Raw genomic sequence first — 15,000 nt, 5'->3', positions numbered from 1 at the left:
GCGATGGTGAAGGCTCCGATTCTCTTCAAACAAGGAACTAAAAAGTTGCTTCTCTCTCGAGCAAAACTAAAAGTTTTTTTTTTGCGGAATTAGGTCACGTTTTGCAGGGCAGTGAATGTGCTGAGCTGGTGCTCAGGGTACAGCAGGTCGTTGCATTGGCTTTTAGTTTAGAGATACAGCGCGGAAATAGGTCCTTCGGCCCACCGAATCCACGCCGACCGGCGATCCCCTGCACATTAACACTATCCTACACACACTAGGGACAATAGACAATAGGTGCAGGAGTAGGCCATTCGGCCCTTCGAGCCCGCACCGCCATTCAATGTGATCATGGCTGATCATCCCCAATCAGTACCCAGTTCCTGCCATCTCCCCATATCCCCTGACTCCGCTATTTTTAAGAGCCCTATCTAGCTATCTCTTGAAAGCACCCAGAGAACCAGCCTCCATCGCCCTCTGAGGCAGAGAATTCCACACTCACCACTCTCTGTGAGAAAAACTGTTTCCTCGTCTTCGTCCTAAATGGCTTACTCCTTATTCTTAAACTGTGGCCCCTGGTTCTGGACTCCTCCAACATCGGGAACATGTTTCCTGCCTCTAGCGTGTCCAAACCCTTAACAATCTTATATGTTTCAATGAGATTCCCCTCTCATCCTTCTAACTCCAGAGTGTACAAGCCCAGTTGCTCCATTCTCTCAACATATGACAGTCTCGCCATCCCGGGAATTAACATTGTAAACCTAAGCTGCACTCTCTCAATAGAAATAATGTTCTTCCTCAAATTAGGGGTCCAAAACTGCACACAATACTCCAGGTGTGGTCTCACTAGGGCTCTGTACAACTGCAGAAGGACCTCTTAGCTCCTATATTCGATTCCTCTTGTTATACAGTCCAACATGCCATTCGCTTTCTTCACTGCCTGCTGTACCTGCATGCTTACTTTCATATCAGTATGGGAATGCCTTTTTATTAAGGGTGAGAAATTTGTCCTTGACTTCTTAATAAGGACTAGATGCGTAGAAACTGGGCACAGCCGACACCACGGAGGGGACTGACGATGTTTCGGTTTCAGTTTAATGCCATCACTGATGAATGAATAGATGGTGGTTAGGAGAGATGTATGTATGTTATGTATAGATGAGTATGTATGTATGTATGTATGTTTGTATAGATGTGGGTTAGTCACCCTTAAAGCAGCACTATGTATTATTAATCAGGTAATCTGCTGAATCTGTGGGATTCTTTGCCACAGAAGGAGGCTGTGGAGGCCCAGTCAATGGATGTTTTTAAGGCAGAGATAGATAGATTCTTGATCAGTACAGGTGTCAGGGGTTATGGGGAGAAAGCAGGAGAATGGGGTTGTGAGGGAGAGATAGATCAGCCATGAGAGAGTTAGATTTAGCTCTTAGGGCTACGGGAATGAAGGGATATGGGGGAAAAAGCCGGAACGTGGTACAGATTTTGGACGATCAGCCGTGATCATATTGAATAACGGTGCAGGCTCGAAGGGCTGAATGGCCTACTCCTGCACCTATTTTCTATGTTTCTAAGGCAGTAGAGGCTGTCAGTGGATATTCCTGCATCTAGCCTGTCTAATCTAAGAATTTAATAAGTTTCTATAAGATTGGATGGGCCGAATGGCCTAATTCTTCTCCTATCACTTATGACCTAATGATAACACTATTTGCCCAGTGTTCCCTATATATGGTTCAGCAAATACTCTTCCTCGGATATTGTCGAGCTGGGGTGTGTGTGTGTGTGTATCATTGTCCTTCTCTCACTCGCCACTTCCCATCTGCCATCTCCACAGCGCTGTTAAACTGTCAATGGGTTGATCAGTAGACAGCGTTTGACCTGAGGATGCTCTCTCTTGAAAATCAGAAGCTGTTTGCAAACATTACGTCTAAGGTTGCATCTGAGTCTTGAGGGAAATTCATGAGGACATGGATATGCCAAAATAGTGCTTCGTCTAGTTTTAACTGTGATGAGTACAATTAGTGTCTACTTTTAGTGTGTTGTGTTTAGTTTAGAGATACAGCACAGAAACAGGCCCTTCGGCCCATCGGGACCGCGCCACCCAGTGACCCCTGCACATTGACACTATCCTACACCCACTAGGGACAATTTTTACGTTTACTAAGCCAGTTAACCTACAAACCTGTACGTCTTTGGAGTGTGGGAGGAAACCGAAGATCTCGGAGAAAACCCACACAGATCACGGGGAGAACGTGCAAACTCCAGACAGACAGCATCTGTAGTCGGGATCGAACCCAGCGCTGCATTCGCTATATGGCAGCAACTCTACCGTGATCGCCCCAGTGCTTGAAAGATGTTGTCAAGCTGGAAAGGGTACGGAGAAGATTGGCAAGGGTGTTGCCAGGGCTAGAGGCGTCTGAGCTAAAGGGAGAGGTTGAGTAGGCTGGGACTCCATTTCTTGGAGCGCAGGAGGACGAGGGGTGATCTTATTGTGTGGCAATGAAGATTAATTCATTAATAGATACAGCATGGAAAGAGGCCCTTCGGCCCGCCGAGTCCATGCTGGCCATCAACAATGCCATGGGAATTATCACACCAGCATCAAATAATTTGAGTCTAGTTTTAGTTTTAGAGATACAGCGCGGAAATCTGCCCTTGTTAGTGGACGAGGCCCAGAGCAGAAAGGTCAGTGTGGGAATGGCAGGGGGAGTTAAAGTGCTGAACTACCGAGAGATCGGGCAGGTTTAGGCGGACTGAATGGAGGCGTTGAGCGAAACGATCGCCAAGCCTGCGCTTGGTCTCGCCGATATATAGGAGTCCACGCCTGGAACTGCGGAAACGTGAAAGATAACATTGCATTGAATTGTCAGATACAGCATGGAAACAGGCCCACTGGCCCACTGAGTCCACACCAACTAAGTCATCCCACTTTTACATCCACTCCTTACACATTAGCGGGAATTTACTGAGGTCAATTAACCTACAAACCCGTACGGCTTCAGTCTAGTTTATTATCACGTGTACAGTGAAAATCTTTTGTTGTGTGCCAATGAGTCAGCAGAAAGACGATACATGTTATAATCGAACCATTTACAATGTGCAGATACATGATAAGGGAATAACGTTTAGTACAAGGTAAAGCCAGCAAAGTCCGATCAAGGATAGTCCGAGGGTCTCCAATGAGGTATGTCGCTGGTTTACACTGAAGATACACACAATATGCTGGAGTAACTCAGAGGGACAGGCAGCATCTCTGGATAGAAGGAATGGGTGACGTTTTGAGTCGAGAAGTCCAAAGAAGGGTCTCGACCCAAAACGTCACCCATTCCTTCCCTCCAGAGATGCTGCCTGCCCCGCTGAGTTACTCCAGCATTTTGTGTCTATCAGCTGGTTTGTGCTATCCAGTCAGCTCTTTCCCATTCCTCTCTCTATTGTACTAGATTGAGATTGTGTTTAGGTATGGTATGACTGATCAGTTTGGATAGCAAGCAAATCAAAACTTTTCACTGTAGCTTGATATGCATGACAATAATAAACCTAACCTAATCTACACATATGATACAAATGAACTCTTTGAGCAGAGTGAAACTAGAATTGCAATAACTCACTTAACCTCTGAAGTGTTTTAGAAGGAACTGCAGATGCTGGAAAATCGAAGGTAGACAGAAATGCTGGAGAAACTCAGTGGGTGAGGCAGCATCTATGGAGCAAAGGGAAAAGGCAACGTTTCGGGTCGAGACCCTTCTTCAGACTGATGTGGGGGTGTGGGGGCAGGAAGAAGAAAGGAAGAGGCGGAGACAGTGGGCTGTGGGGGAGCTGGGAAGGGGAGGGGAAAGAAGGAGAAAGCAGGGACTACCTGAAATTGGAGGTCAATGTTCATACCGCTGGGGTGTAAACAGCCCAAGCGGATTATGAGGTGCTGCTCCTCCAATTTACGGTGGTGCTCACTCTGGCCATGGAGGAGGCCCAGGACAGAAAGGTCGGATTCGGAATGGGAGGGGGAGTTGAAGTGCTGAGCCACCAGGAGATCAAGTTGGTTATTGCGGATCGAGCGGAGGTGTTGGGCGAAGCGATCGCCAAGCCTACGCTTGGTCTCACCGATGTAGAGCAGCTGACACCTAGAGCAGCGGATGCAATAGATGAGGTTGGAGTAGGTGCAGGTGAACCTCTGCCGCACCTGGAAAGACTGCTTGGGTCCTTGGATGGAGTCAAGGGGGGAGGTAAAGCGACAAGTGTAGCATTTCCTGCGGTTGCAAGGGAAAGTGCCCGGGGAGGGGGTGGTTTAGGTGGGAAGGGATGAATTGATCAGGGAGTTACGGAGGGAGCGGTCTCTGCAGAAAGCCGAAAGGGAGTTGTGAAACTGTGGAATTCTCTGCCACAGAAGGCAGTGGAGGCCAATTCACTGGATGTATTCAAGAGAATTAGATATAGCTCTTGGGGCTAATGGAATCAGGGGATATGGAGAGAAAGCAGGAACGGGGTACTGATTCTGGATGATCAGCCATGATCATATTGAATGGCGGTGCTGGCTCGAAGGGCCGAATGACCTATATTTCTATGGTTCTATATAGAATCAGTAGAGGCAGATATAGGATAGGAAGTCAGAACCAATTTCCCAGAGTGGAAAAGTCCAACACTAGAGGGCATAGCTGTAAGGTGAGGGAGGCACAGTTTAATGGAGATGTGTGGGGCAGGTTTTATTTATACAGAGTGGTGAGGACTGGAACGCATTGCCAGGGTTGGTGGTGGAGACAGATACGGTGGAGGCATTTAAAGATGCTTTTAGATAGGAACATGGAAGTGCAGGGAATAGAGGGATATGGAGACTGCCTCATGGGCCTGTCCCACTTAGGCGACTGTCAGTGACTAGTTTTCACTGCCCGGGACTAGAATTCACCTATGACTGCAAAGATTTCTCTGCACTCTTTCCAGCTCAACATCTTTCCCATAGCAGGGAATGGACCAATACCACAGATGAATCACAACTTGACCGCATGTTGTGGGCCATGGTGCCTTACTGTTCAACGTTCTATAATAGATTTTCCCACTATGCCGTGGTGACAGAAACATAGAAAATAGGTGCAGGAGTAGGCCATTTGGCCCTTCGAACCGCCATTGATCATGGTTGATCACATACTCAGTACCTGTACCTGCCTTCTCTCCACCCCCTGATCCCTTTGGCCACAAGGGCCACATCTAACTCCCTCTTAAATATAGCCAATGAACTGTGGCCTCAACTACCTTCCGTGGCGGAGAATTCCAGAGATTCACCACTCTCTGTGTGAATAAAGCAGATATAGACACCTGCTTTCAATACTTCATCCAAGTCATCTTGTGCGTGTGTGTACATTACCCTTGAGGTGGCAAGCTAAACAAACACACAAGAAGTCACAAAATGAGAGCAAAAGAGTAAATGGAAAATAGCCATGAGAAATTGGCACACCGACTGGTGTCAGCTAGCGACCCCCTTAACTCCGACCTCCCTTAACCCCTCCAATATAGACGTGTGCTCAAGTTTAAGATAGACATAAAATACTGGAGTAACTCAGAGGGACAGACAGCATCTCTGGAGAGACGGAATGGGTGACGTTTCGGGTCGAGACCCATCATCAGTCTTAAGAAAGGCCTCGACCCGAAACGTCACCCATTCCTTCTCTCCAGAGATGCTGCCTGTCCTGCTGAGTTACTCCAGTATTTTGTGTCCATTCAATATGATCATGGCTGATCATCCAAAATCATTACCCCTTTCCTGTTTTCTCCCCATATCCCTTGATTCCGTTAGTTGTAAGAGCTGTGTCTAACTCTCTTGTGAACACATCAATTTCCCTCCTGGGATAAATAAAGTTCTACCGTATTGTATCGTGTCGTATCGTCGGTCGATTAATTGGCCATCGTTAATATTCCCTGATGTGTAGAATCTGTTGTTGATAGGAACGTGCAGAGAAGTGGCATCAATGTCAATAAGTGTTTGATGGTTAGCAGAGATCCGCGGGTCAAAGGGCCATATCCCTCTAAACATATCCTCTCATTTACGCCTGTCCAAATGTCTTTTTAATGTTGCTACAGTCCCTGCCTCAACTACCTCCTCTGGCAGCTCGTTCCATGTGCCTAACATCTCTGTATAAGAAAGTTGCCCCTCGGGTTCCTATTAAATCTTTCCTCTCTCACTTTAAACTGATGTCCTTTTATTTTTGATTCCCCTACTCTGGGTGAAAGTCTCCATGTACCCACCCTATCTATTTCCCTCATGATCTTGTACACCTCTATAAGATCATCCTTCACCCTCCTGCGCTCCAAGGAATAAAATCCCAGCCTGCCCAACCTCTCATGTAGCTCAGACCCTCAAGTCCTGGCATCATCCTCGAAAATTTTCTCTGCACTCTTTCCAGCTCAACATCTTTCCCATAGCAGGGTGACCAAAGCTGAACACAACACTCCATGGCCTCAATAAAATACTATACAACAGTAACATAACATCCCAACTTCTGTACATAATACCCTGACCGATTAAGGCCAATGTGCTGAAAGCCTTCTTGACTACCCTGTCTACCAGTGATGCCATTTTCAAAGAACTATGTAGACACAGAAACATAGAAAATAGGTGCAGGAGTAGGCCATTCAGCCCTTCGAGCCTGCACCGCCATTCAATATGATCATGGCTGATCATCCAAAATCAGTAGCCCCGTTCCTGCTTTTTCCCCATATCCCTTGATTCCGTTAGCCCTAAGAGCAAAATCTAACCATCTCTTGAAAACATCCAGTGAATTGGCCTCCACTGCCTTCTGTGGCAGAGAATTCCACAGATTCACAGCTCTCTGGGTGAAAATGTTTTTCCTCATCTCGGTCCTAAATGGCCTTGCCCTTATTGCTAAACTGTGACCCCTGGTTCTGGACTCCCCCTACATGGGGAACATATTCCTGCATCTAACCTGTCCAATCCCTTAAGAATTGTATATGTTTCTATAAGATACCCTCTCATCCTTCCAAATTCCAGTGAATACAAGCCCAGTCGACCCATTCTTTCATGATATGTCAGTCCAGCCATCCCGGGAATTAACCTGGTGAAACTACGCTGCATTGCATCAATAGCAAGAATGTCCTTCCTCAAATTAGGAGACCAAAACTGTACACAGTACTCCAGGTGTGGTCTCACCACACAGGTGTCACCAGGGCCCTGTACAACTGCAGTAGGACCTCCTTGCTCCTAAACTCAAATCCTCTCGCAATGACGGAATGCACATGCACCTCTAGATCCTTCTGCTCTACAACACTCCCTAGAGCCCTACCATTCACAGTGGCTCATAATACTCTCTTTTTGCCCTTAGCATATGGTCAGATCCACTGCGAATATTGCAGCAATTGCATTTTTCACACAAAGAGTGGTGGGTGTATGGAACGAGCTGCCACAGGAGGTAGTGGAGGCTGGGACTATCCCAACGTTTAAGAAACAGTTGGACAGTTACAAGGATAGGACAGGATTGGAGGGATATGGACCAAACGTGAGCAGGTGGGAGCTGGGAGATGTTGGCCAGTGTAGGCAAGTTGGGCCGAAGGGCCTGTTTCCACACTGTATCACCCTGATTCTATGACTAATTGTTTTCTTCACTGCTCCAGTTTTGTGATCTACTTTGTGACTAATCAGTGCTTCAGTGAGTACCATCCTGCTTGATCAGAAGTGAAAAGACTACCTGATGCGAAAGAATGATTTAAGGAGATTAGTCATTCTACATATTAGGCTGCAGAATCTTATTCCTTCCATTCAGATGGTTGTAGATGCTGCTTGCAGATGGTTTTACCAACAGCACATCATGAGTGCGAGCTGTAGCATCAGCACAGAGGATTAATAGACACAAAAAGCTGGAATAACTCAGCGGGACGAGCAACATCTCTCGAGAGAAGGAATGGGTGACGTTTCAGGTCGAGATGCTTCTTCAGACTGAGAGTCAGGAAGGAGGGAGACATAGAAAATACGTGCAGGAGTAGGCCATTCGGCCCTTCGAGCCTGCACCGCCATTCAATATGATCACGGCTGATCATCCAACTCAGTATCCTGTACCTACCTTCTCTCCATACCCCCTGATCCCTTTAGCCACAAGGGCCACATCTAACTCCCTCTTAAATATAGCCAATGAACTGGCCTCAACTACATACTGCGGCAGAGAATTCCAGAGACACAGAGATAAGGAAGGGTAAGGTGTGAAAACAGGACATCAAAGGGGACAAAGTTCAAAGACGATGTAGAATAGATCGCTGTTAGCTAGAGGAACGAAGCATACAGAGATAACATTTAAATGGGGAGGCAGGACCGTTAGACTGGTTGGAGATCTAGTAAGAGGGAGGGATGCAGAGAGAGGGAAAGTAAGGGTTACTTAAAGTTAGAGTAGTCAATGTTCATACCACTGGGGTGTGAGTTGCCCAAACAAAATGTGAAGTGCTGATCCTCCAATTTGCACTGGGCCCCACTCTGACAGTGGAAGAGGCCCAGGCCCATAAGGTCAGTGTGGGAATGGGAGGGGGAGCCACTTTCACGGAACAGTGTAAACATGGAAACACGGAAAATAGGTGCAGGAGTAGGCCATTCGGCCCTTCGAACCTGCACCACCATTCCATATGATCTTGGGTGATCATCCAAAATCAGTACCCTCCTGTTCCTGCTTTCTCCCCGTATCCCTTGATTCCTTTAACCACTAAGAGCTAAATCTCTCTTTCTCTCTCAGGATGGAGCACAGGTCTCTGGTGCTGTTGGGCAGTAACTCTACAGCTGCACCACCGTGCCACACCCATCAGTAATCAGTACAACAGTGGCATATACTTTGTAAAGCTCGTTCTTATTTTATACTCATTGGGCGGCACGGTGGCGCAGCGGTATTTGCTGCCTTACAGCTCCAGAGACCCGGGTTCCATCCTGATCACAGGTGCTCTCTGCACGGAGTTTGCACGTTGTCCCCGTGGGTTTTTCTCCTGGTGCTCCGGTTTCCTCCCACTCTCGCTCAGTTTCCAAATGGTCAGATGCAAATCGTCGAGGCAACTGAGGCACGGACTGTGCAGTGTTCACTTACTGATGCTCACAGTGTTAACCGCGTAGACTAACAACATTCCTCACAGATGGTCTTCCCAGAATCTGATGACTCACCCAAAATGAAAGAAATGATTCATCGTGTTCGACGACATTAATCTGGTGCAAGAGTACATGTTGGAGACCAAATGTACAACATCAAACTACCTTAGTGTGCACATAGTTGATGAGAACACTTCCCTCGGGAATAGAGAAACAGCAACACTTCAACAAACACAAGATCCATAACCGCAAGAAAGATGTCAACTGGGGAAATCTTCATTACCTTTACAACATTTGCAGCAGTAACGTACACTTTGCAAAGCTCGTTCTTATTTTATGCACGGTGGCGCAGTGGTAGAGTTGCTGCCTTACAGCGCCAGAGACCCGGGTTCCATCCTGATCACAGGCGCTTGTCTGTACGGAGTTTGTACGTTCTCCCCGTGACCCCGTGGGTTTTCTCCTGGTGCTCCGCTTTCCTCCCACACTCCAACGACCTACAGGCTTGTACGCTAATCGGCTTCAGTAAATTGTTCCCAGTAATGAATGAATGAAGAAGTTTATTGGCCAAGTATTCACATACAAGGAATTTGCCTTGGTGCTCCGCCCGCAAGTGACAACATGACATTCAGTGACAATTAGGAATGACACATTAAACACTAAACATTAATAAAAAAAACATTATCGATTAAACGTGTGAATTAAATAAAATACCAGAGCAAAAGGAGGCTACAGATTTTTGGTTATTGAGTAGAGCTACTTCTCGTGGAAAAATGCTGGCTTTGGCAGCTTTGACAGTCCAGATAGAACTAGTGATCGCTGGTTGGCACAGACTAGGTGGGGCTGTTTCCACTGTATCTCTAAACTAAACTAAACTAAACAGTTGACTACCAGGATGAGATTTAAAAATCAAAAGAGTTTTCGCTATTTTTAATAAATCTTTCTTCTCTAGTTCAGTTCAGGGATACAGCATGGCAGAAGGCCCTTCGGCCCACCGAGTCCATGCCAGCCATCGATCACCTGTTCACACTAGATCTATGTTAGCCCACTTTCCCTACACACTAGGGACAATTTTATAGAGACCAATTCGCCGACAAACCTGCACGCCTTTAGGAATGTGGGAGGAAACCAGAACTGCTGGAGGAAACCCACGCAGTCACATGGGAGAAGGTGCAAACTCCACACAGACAGCACCCGAGGGCGGGATGGAACGTGGGTCTCTGGCGCTGTGAGGCAGTAACTCTACCGCTGAGCCACTGTGTGCAGCCCCAAAGTCCGTATACTTGGAATGCATCTTTGCTAACGCATAAAGAAATATATTACATTATGGTTTAGGTGTCGGTTTATATAATTGCCACATGTACCCAGGTACAGTGAAAAGCTTTGTTTTGTGTGCTATCCAAACTGATCAGATAATGCTGTACGTAGATACAATAAGTCCAATCTCAAGTATAATAGATAAAGGGAAGGGTGGCAGAGTATAGTTCTCAGCAATGTAGCTACTTCTTGTTATCGAGTCCACACACAAGATTTCAGCCAGAACTGAAGACACATCTCGGCATCTGCACAATGGTGTCTGTCTTGTTGCTTCTTGTGCATGGTGGTGGAAAGATCGGTGGAGACAGGGGGCGTGACATGAACGCTCTTTCCTTGACCCCCAGCATTGTCTTGCATCAGTTCCATAGACAAAGTCCAATGTCCTCAATGGGGTAGAGGTGAATCAGACAATAACCCAGCTAATGGAAGGACACTTTCAGAAGCCTGATAACAGCGGTGAAGAAGCTGTTCCTGAGTCTGGTGGTGCGTGCCTTCAAGCTTCTGTGCCTTCTGGAATTATTTTCAAGTATCCTGGTTTCGTTTTGAAGTTCCAGCAACATAGAGAGTTCAGGCAAATGTCATACGGCCATACGGACATAAAGAATAGGAAATAATTAGGCCATTCGGCCCATCAAGTCTACTCCACCATTCAATCATTGGCTGATCTATCTCTCCCTCCTAAGCCCATTCTCCTGCCTTCTCCCTAAAGGATGTTCTTACAAACAGCTATCGAACAGCAAAGGAAACAATATCAAATAAGCAGGACACTGGGGATAAATATCTCTCCTCCCCTTGTGCAGCATAGTGCTGTGACAGAGGTTTTTACACTGAGGTTATTCTTCTCTTAACTGACAACACAAACATTAAAACGTCACCCATTCTATCTTTCTATGTTTCTAGGTACAGTGAAATTCATTGCTGCATGCAGTTCAGTACTAGTACCACTACTATACATTAGCATTTAGATACATATTAGATCAGCTTCTCAGATACAGTGCAAGTGTACAGCAGTGCAAGTGAGACAGTGTACAGAGTCGCCCCGTTTCCAAGTCTCAAGTTGTTGTAAGTGCAGGGATTTTGCCCTGACCACGAAGGCCCGTTGTCCTGGCAGTGTTGCAGGCCAAGCGTCGCCATGGTGACCATTACCTCAGCAAAGACGAGTCCCCCCACCCTCTGAGCGAACTCTTTTGCTGCTAATTTAAATATGTTGGCTCCTTGCCACTGATTGCGTATCCTAGCTGGAAGAAATGGTCTTCCCACAAAAACAACGTGTCATTTTATTCATTCTCCTTAAGACTTTGGAGATACAATGTGGAAACGGGCCCTTTGGCCCACAGAATCCGCTCCGACACTACCCGACACACTAGGGACAATTTACAATTTCCACAAGCCACAACCGAAGACAGACACAAAATGCTGGAGTCACTCAGCGGGACAGGCTCCATAAGTCCGAAGGAATAGGAGCAGAATTAGGCCATTCGGCCCATCAAGTCTACTCCACCATTCAAGTATGACTGATCTATCTCTCCCTCCTAACCCCATTCTCCTGCCTTCTCCCCGTAACCTCTGACACCCGCGCTAATCACAAATCTATCTATCCCTGCCTCAAAAATATCCATGTACTTGGCCTCCGCAGCCTTCGGTGGCACAGAATTCCATACATTCACCACCCTCTCACTAAAGAAATCCCCTCTCGACTTCTTCCTAAAGGAACGTCCTTTAATTCTGAGGCTGTGACCTCTAGTCCTTGACTCTCCCACTAGTGGAAACATCTTCTCCACATCCATTCTATCCAAGTCTTTCACCATTCTGTACGTTTCAATGAGGTCCACCCCTCATTCTTCTAAACTCCAGCGAGTACAGGCCCAGTGCTGTCAGACGCTCATCTTAGGTTAACCCACTCATTGCTGGGATCATTCTGGCAAACCTCCTCTGTCCCTCTCCAGAGCCAGCACATCCTGCCTCAGATATGTTGCCTACAATGGCTCACAACTATGTAAATAAATTAGTTACGCTCCAGCGAAAACCATCCACCAATTCACCATTCCAAGTGGCAGCCTCCTGTACAGTAAACATTTACACTTCTGCAAAGATTGCAAATAAATAGTAAAATCGCTGGCTCGCCACCATCATCTTCATTTTTGTTGAGTCATCTTTCATTGCTTTCTCAAGACTCCAACAGAAGACACTTAACCAGAGCCAGAGTAAACCTTTTGCAAGACATTCGCAAAGTATTTAATTTCAATTGATCTGCTACAAAGGCATGGGTATTTAACATAGAAAATAGGTGCAGGAGTAGGCCATTCGGCCCTTCGAGCCAACACTGGAGAGACGGAATGGGTGACGTTTCGGGTCGTGACCCTTCATCAGTCTGAAGAAGGGTCTCGACCCGAAACGTCACCCATTCCTTCTCTCCAGAGATGCTGCCTGTCCTGCTGAGTTACTCCAGCATTTTGTGTCCATTCTATATGATCATGGCTGATCATCCTAAATCAGTACCCCGTTCCTGCTTTCTCCCCATATCCCTTGATTCCGTTAGCCCCAGGAGCCTTATCTAACTCTCTCTTGATTGCATCTTGTATATGTTTAACCTAAAACTCACAATGGTGACACTATTACTGTTGACTGTTGTTAAGAGTCCAGAACCAGGGGCCACAGTTTAAGAATAAGGGGTAAGCCATTTAGAACGGAGACGAGGAAACACTTTTTCTCACTGAGAGTGGTGAGTCTGTGGAATTCTCTGCCTCAGAGGGCGGTGGAGGCCGGTTCTCTGGATGCTTTCAAGAGAGAGCTAGATAGGGCTCTTAAAAATTGCGGAGTCAGGGGATATGGGGAGAAGGCAGGAACGGGGTACTGATTGTGGATGATCAGCCATGATCACATTGCTGGCTTGAAGGGCCAAATGGCCTACTCCTGCACCTATTGTCTATTAGGTAGTTATTTAATACATTCACAATGTATTTCACTTTCCCTTTTTTAAGAACATTCTGGCAAGTTCACAAGTTCTAGGTGCAGAATTAGGCCATTCGGCCCATCAGGTCTACGCACCATTAATTCATCGCTGATCTATCTTTCCCTTTTAACTCCATTCTCCTCCCCTCTCCCCATAACCCCTGACATCTGTACTAATCAAGAATCTAACTATCTCTTGGCCTCCACAGACATCTGTGGCAATTAATTCCTCCTCATCTCTTTCCTAAAGGTACGTCCTTTTATTCTGATGCTATGGCCTCTTGTCCTAGACTCTCCCACTAGTAGAAACATCCTCTCCACGTCCACTCTATCCAAGCAAGGTGTGCTTGTTTCCTCATTAAACAGTTTGCTCTAAAGTGATACTGGTTCTCTGTGTATATTGGAAGTACGGAATGATTATAGTCACAACAGTTAATGAGTCACAGAAGAACACTTATAGGCAGCAGCAATTAAATTTGTTTTAACAGAGTTAATTTTAGGCCTTAATCTGTCGATTTCAATTCTCAGATCTGCAAGTCAACCTGCAAGCAATATGCCATCAATTATTTACACGCAGAGAATTATTGTGTGCCCTTTAGTTGCTATTGGTAAAACAATTAGGTCAGTTTGCAGTGTGTAGGACGGAATTGTAGATCTGAAGAAGGGTCTCGACCCGAAACATCGCCTTTTCTGCAGAGATGCTGCCTCACCTGCTGTTACCCCAGCTTTTTGTGTCTACCTTTGATTTAAACTAGCATCTGCAGTTCTTTCTAATACACGGAATTGCAGATGCTGGTTTACACCGAGGATAGACACAAAATGCCGGAGTAACTCAGCGGGACAGGCGGCATCCCTGGAGCGAAGGAATGGGTGGCGTTTTGGGTCGAGACCCCTTGTCGCAGAGGTATCAATAGTAACGCAGAACTCTGTAACTGCGCGAGTTCCTCGAGGAAAGGGGGCAGAAGATCACACAGAGGAACCTCTGACGAAGGGTCTCATGTCCCCTCCCCCCAATCTTCTTACGTTTCACTGTTTGTGTCCCTTCGTTATCACCTCCTCCACAGCCCACACGGGACCATTGTGGGCTTTACCTTTCCTGAGTCATTGATTCAGGCTCTGCTTTGTTCTGGACCTTTACATACCTCCAGTCTCCCTCTCCCCCGACTCTCAGTCTGAAGAAGGGTCTCGGCCCGAAATGTCACCTGTTCCTTTTCTCCACAGATGCTGCCTGACCCTCCGAGTTACTCCAGCGTTTTTGTTTCTATCTTCGGTGTAAGCCAGCACCTGCAGTTCCTTCCTACAATATATTCATATTGTTTGCAGAGCTATGGGCACATTCACATATAATGATTTACAGGGTTTCAAATAATAATCAAAAGACAACAGGTTCCCAGCAAATAAAAAATAACATTTATTTAACTAATTTGTGCAATAGTTTCATTTCATGTATGGAATTTCCGTACCAGATATGACTGTAGGTTTATCATTGTCACGTATACTGAGGTACAGCACGGAAACAGGCCCTTCGGCCCACTGAGTCACTACTAACCAGCCAACCCCGCACACTAACACTATCCTACACACGTCATGGACAATTTTACATTTACCAAGCCAATTAACCTACAAACCTGTACGTCTTTGGAGCGTGGGAGGAAACCGAAGGAGATCTCTGAGAAAACCCACGCAGGTCACGGGGAGAA

At 46.3% G+C, this 15,000-nt stretch overlaps 1 protein-coding gene and 1 long non-coding RNA gene across 2 annotated transcripts in view; one reads left to right on the top strand and one right to left on the bottom strand.

Annotated features, from left to right (window-relative positions):
• The window catches only part of LOC129706162 (proline-rich protein 5-like), a 66,635-nt gene that overhangs the window by 4,329 nt on the left and 47,306 nt on the right, over positions 1 to 15,000 (top strand). The window lies entirely within an intron of this gene.
• The window catches only part of LOC129706164 (uncharacterized), a 7,525-nt gene continuing 2,104 nt past the window's right edge, over positions 9,580 to 15,000 (bottom strand). The window contains exons 2-3 of the long non-coding RNA XR_008725015.1: positions 14,443 to 14,625; positions 9,580 to 10,879 (exon numbers count right to left, since the gene is read on the bottom strand). This is a non-coding gene — a long non-coding RNA (uncharacterized LOC129706164). The remainder of the gene's footprint in view (positions 10,880 to 14,442; positions 14,626 to 15,000) is intronic.

Source organism: Leucoraja erinacea, chromosome 19 (assembly GCF_028641065.1).
Source record: "Leucoraja erinacea ecotype New England chromosome 19, Leri_hhj_1, whole genome shotgun sequence".
NCBI lineage: Eukaryota > Metazoa > Chordata > Chondrichthyes > Rajiformes > Rajidae > Leucoraja > Leucoraja erinaceus.
The sequence above is the reverse complement of the archived record's forward strand: the minus strand, read 5'-3'. Positions and strand labels throughout refer to the sequence as shown.